This window comes from Phoca vitulina, unplaced genomic scaffold (genome assembly GCF_004348235.1).
Source record: "Phoca vitulina isolate PV1807 unplaced genomic scaffold, GSC_HSeal_1.0 scaffold41, whole genome shotgun sequence".
NCBI classification, from domain to species: Eukaryota; Metazoa; Chordata; class Mammalia; order Carnivora; family Phocidae; genus Phoca; species Phoca vitulina.
In genome coordinates, this window is record NW_022589744.1 from 5553168 (window position 1) to 5558359 (window position 5192).

Genomic DNA, 5192 nt, shown 5'->3' on the forward strand with positions numbered 1-5192 from the left:
GCGTGTGTGTGTGTGTGTGTGTGTGTGTGTGTGTGTGTGTGTGCACGCCATGTATATCTTTCAGGAGTTGCTATGCTCAGAATATTTGTGTCCCCCCAACCGTCAAAATCCAAAACAAATGAAGACCAGCCTTGAAAATTCCTAAAGCAGGAAAAAAAAAAAACCAACAACAGTTTAGTCATACAAACAAAGGTTGATTTAGCTTATTTTGCAAGGCTAACTTGACCTGGGTCATTTCTTGCTTGTGCCTCTGGAAATTACAAGCAACATGTGAACTGTTTCCCCAGGTTGATGTGAGGTAAGCACTGTCGACTTCCTTATCATTTAAGAAAATTCTAATATTATAACCAATCACTGTAAAGAAAAAATCACTGCCTTCACGCGTTCTAAGCTGTTTTAGAACAATATGTCCCTGAGCCTCATTCCATGCTTTGGTCTGAGAGCTCCCGGTGTGCAAACTATCTCTTTGGCGTAGGCACAATCAACTTTTACTAATTACCACTTTGGTGATTCACTAGTTTTACTTCCATAAAGTCTTTGTCAATGAGATTAGTGCCCAGATTATAAAAGAGACCCCAGAAAGCTCCCTTGCCCCATCCACCATGTAAGGACGCCACACAAAGTACGGGAGTGGGAAGGGGGCTCTCGCCAGACCCGACCACACTGGCATCTCAGACTTCCAGCCTCCAGAACTGGGAGAAATAAATTTCTGTTGTTTATAAGCTACCCAGGCTGTGGCATTTTGTTACAGCAGCCTGAACAGACTAAGACAAGAGTCTTTCCATTAGGGTCCAGAATCATTTTCCTCTGACCTTTTCCAATGTAAATTCATTTAAGTGGTTCCCTAAAAAAAGAGTCATAATAAATCTAACGCACAAAACATAGGACTGACTCCTAAAGTCTCAGAGAGGTGATCTTGGCCATCTCCTCGTCTTCAGTGAACACTGCCCACCAACAAGAGAAAGCACACCTTGATTTTAAAGCTCTCCAGAAAGGGTGTTGCTGGGGCATTTCTCTGGGCCCCTGCTCATCTTTGTGTTCTGTGTGCATCCCTCCTGAGGTACCTTCTTTCATTAGACACACACACACACACACACACACAGTGTTGTCCAGACCACAGCCTCCTGGCTCTCTAGAATCCTGACTTCTCCACGACTAATTCCTGAGGCCACAAACAAATGCTGCAAGAAAGAGGTCATTCTTGGCCTCTCTGACCCCACAACGAGCCTAGCGTTTCCCTTCTCAGAGTCCCGCTGACCGAGGTATGACATCGAGCACTTCAGAGAATCCAGACGGTCACTACAAGCATTTCAAAAGCAATAGCGTTCATAGCCCGTCCACCCACGCTCTCGGTTTCTCCTCCCATTAAGTGGCTGTCACTCTCCATAAGATGTCAGGGAGCAGAGTGTTCCCATAAACCAGAGAGGGATTCCTGGGGACCATACCAATCATATCCTTTGCTGTGCAAAGATGTAATAGGATCCCAAACCACAGCACCCTCTTCACCAGTAGGGACTCATGCCCCAACTCCACTGCTGTGAATCACAGTCTATATGCCCAAGTCCCACACGCCGCGCTAGCTTGTGTCCAGCCTCAAAAAGTCCTCATTTCTGTTTCATTCTCAACAACCACCGAGAACCTTTCTCAAGTATTCCAGAACCTCCTTCTGGAAATAGAACTGCCTGTTGGCCATCACCATCCGACTCTGGTCAATGACTGACACGCAGTAAATCCACAACTAAATGCACGTCCTCCCGCTCTCGTGTCTCGCCCTCTTCCGACACCCCATCTGCCTCAAGAACACCCTCGCGCCCTTCAAGAGCCAGCTAAACCGCCACAGAATCTTCCAGAATCCTTTCATGATACTGCACCCAGGATACAGTGAATGTGCACACGTTGGCACTTCCTCTACCCTCCAGGTGTCTCGTGGCACCTGTGATGAGCCACTGGATTGGTGTGTGAGGCTGTCTCCCCCTACTAGACTAGAAGCCGCTTGCAGCAGGGACCATGTCTCGAATGTCGTTGCTATCCCAGCATCTAACGATGTCTGAAACACAGCAGATGCTCCATGTGTGCTACATGGAGGGATATATAGATGACACGAGCAATTCTAAATCCATCCAAGCTTCCTTAAGATCCCTACTCCTTGTAGTCCTTGCCCAGGCCCAGCTGTCTCCCTAAGTTGAAGAGAAAAACATTTTAGAGGCCTGGAGGAACGTTTTGTCCCCCTCACCCCTAGCTGGCCAGAGCTGCCGGGACACAGGAGATAGGCTGGAATCAGAACAGAGCCCTGTGGGTGCTGGGGGCCATACCGGGCTGCCTAGCCATGCTCTTCTGTCCACTGTGTGGACAGCACAGAGCCTGATGTGGGGCTCAATCTCATGACCCTGAGATCATGACCTGAGCCGAAATCAAGAGTCAGTAGCTTAACCAACTGAGCCACCCAGGTGCCCCTCTTTCTGCCACATCTTAAGCAAGCCCAGGAGCCCTCCCTGGGGGGGTGCCAGTCATCAGGCCCTGCAACAGAAATCAGAGGCGGCGGCAGCGGCGGGGCTGGTGGGCCTGGCTACCCAAGAGTAAGATGGAGCCTAAGATGGAGGTATGGCAGCTGGAGGAGAAAGAAGCGACCTTCTGACCAGTAACCTTTCTCCCAATCCTTGATAAGCATGTCACTTCCTAGGCAGCTAGAGTTGTAGTGAGCACAGAAGGACTTGGGTGAATTCTCTTAGCTCAGGGAAAAGAAGACATCCCATCTTTCCTCTGGCTCATATCAGACTGGCCTTTCGACCTTGATTTTGAACTTGAATCTGACCACATCACTCACCTGCTCCAAATTCCTCTGTGGCTTCCTCTGGGGGAAATCAGGCCACCTCCGAAAGGCATAGATCTGTATGATCCGTCCTTGTTGCCTGTCCAGCCTCACACTCCCCCGGTATAATAAGCTCAGCAATAGCAACAACCTGCCTCCAACACCAGACATGCACACCCCTCTGCTCTGGCACACGCCACCCCCACCACCTGGGTCTTCTTTCTGCTCTTCTCCGGCAGAAGTCCCTTCAGTCTCAGCCGCAAGGCTCTCTGGACTGGGGGTGCCCTCCCCTACTCCTCACACAGAATTAGATACTCCGACCCACTGCAGGCTGCACGCTTTATGTTTTTACTGTTGTAATGAGACCAGCTTCACTGTACCACACCAGTTCTTCCAGTCTTGGTCCTTAACAACCTGTTTCCTTACCTGTCAAATGGGGATAATTATGGGACCTCTGAGTGTTGGTGAGAGGACTGATCCTGGGAAGCAGCAGTAGGTAGCTGGGGAAGTGAGCCCGGGGAAGGCAGGAGGGCCACACAGGGGGCATTCACGTGCAGGTTACCCTGTGGATCACGGGAGTTAGTGGGAACCGCTGGGAGAAAGGGTGCAGAACACCCTCAGAACAGCCCCACCTGAGCGCATAGGAAGCTCTTCACCTTCCAACATTCCGCCCAAGCACTGCTGATTGTTCAGGACCCCCGGGCAGCTTGGAAACCTGAACAGATAATGTTGTTATTACAATACACATCAGTCACTGAAGACCACAGGGATGCCCTCCCCTCCCAGCCACGCGCCCCGCGCCTCCCCAGCATCTCCGCGGACACTTCCCAGAGTTGGGACCCCGCGCACCTCCCAGGGCCCAGGGCACCGGACCGCGCTCACCTTCTGCAGAAATGCCATCCTCGGCCTGTACTGTTGGCCTTGGTGTCGGATCGTCATCCTGGACCCGCGATGAACGCCGAACCAGAACCCGAGCGAACCGCAGGAGGGGAACCCCCGGCGAAGGCACCCGCGCGCCCCGCACACTCCTCGGCGTCCCGGCAGGAGGAGGGCGGCCCGGAGCGCGGGGCGGGGGCGGCTGCTGCCGGCGGCGCCCCTTCCCTCGGCCTCGGCCCCCGCCCCGGGAAAGCCGCTGGAATCCGCGCCAGCCAATCAGCGCGCCGCGCCGCGGGCTCATTAGCATGAGCTGCGCTTGCGCCCATCTGCCGCCAGGAGGCGGTGTCTGGTCCCGGTGGGACGCCGCGGAGCCTCAGGTGAGACCGGCTTGTGCCTGGCGCCCTGCGAGTGGGAGCATCTGTCGCAGAGAGCGAGCCTTGGACCGCATCCCTAAAACCTGGGGAAGTGAAGACAGCATACCGTGGGGTTTGGATCCCTGGCTAGGCTGCCACCGAGTCACTGTGTGGCCCTCAGCAAGTTGCTTCAACTTTCTGAGCGTCAGTTCCTTATCTAATTGGAGAAAAGCGACTGAGTAGTGAGAAATGACACCTGTCTGTCAAGAGCTTTGAGGTCAGAATGAAGAGCCCAGTTAACTGGCAGTGAAGTGTGATGCTCACCTGCCAGGTGGGCTGGCTGTGAAGCCTGGATTTCCCCTAGGTTTAGCATCTCAAGCAAGTTATGGAAACTTTCTGGACTTCATTTTCTCCATCTGATCAGTGAGGTTAGAGCATCCTCCTCTTTGTGTTTTTTTGGGGGGGGGACGATTTGGTTTTAAGATTACTGAGCTAATGCATGTAAAAGCACTTAGAATAGTGACTGACACGTGGAGAATATCAGGTAAACCATAGTTTCTCTCATCTCTTGGGACACTTTCTTTAAAATTACCATGCCTGGTGGCTCCCTTATATACATAATCAGAGATAGATGTATTCTCAGAATAATATGAGAACTCTTGTAGTAGAAAATGGAGGTAAGGGTGTATGTAGACCCTGGAATCAGATTACTTGGGGTCAAGTCTCAACTCTGGTATTTACTAACTAGCTGTGTGTCTTTGGGCAAGGTATTTAACCCCTCTGTGCTTCAGTTTCTGTAAAATGGGGATGATGTAATGACTGTCTGCCTCATACGGGTATTAAGGGGAGATGAAGGAGTAAACAAATGAATAGCTATCACTTGTTACTATTATTAATATTAATATCATTAAAGAGAATGTAGTAGTAAACACAAAACTTGAAATGAAATTAGGCTCAACTTGGCAGTTACTTCCTTCCCCTGTTCTCAATTTCTTCATCTGTAAAGGGAGGGGCTAGAACTAACCAATCTCTGACAGAATGAGACCTCCAAGATCTGAGACTCGGGATTCTCAAGGTCAAACACAAGCCTGTGTTTCATTTTTAGAGCCGGCCAGCTGGGGCGTGGCCCATGAAGCTGCTGTCACAAGACGACA

The 5192-nt window shown here is 51.1% G+C and overlaps 1 long non-coding RNA gene across 1 annotated transcript; it reads right to left on the bottom strand.

Moving 5' to 3' along the window:
• Positions 1-3223: 3223 nt before the first annotated feature.
• Positions 3224-3867, bottom strand: LOC116647814. The gene is made up of 3 exons (XR_004302398.1): positions 3692-3867; positions 3466-3524; positions 3224-3372 (listed from the first exon to the last, which is right to left on the bottom strand). It is a non-coding gene; the product is annotated as an uncharacterized LOC116647814 (long non-coding RNA).
• Between the last annotated feature and the right edge of the window lie 1325 nt (positions 3868-5192).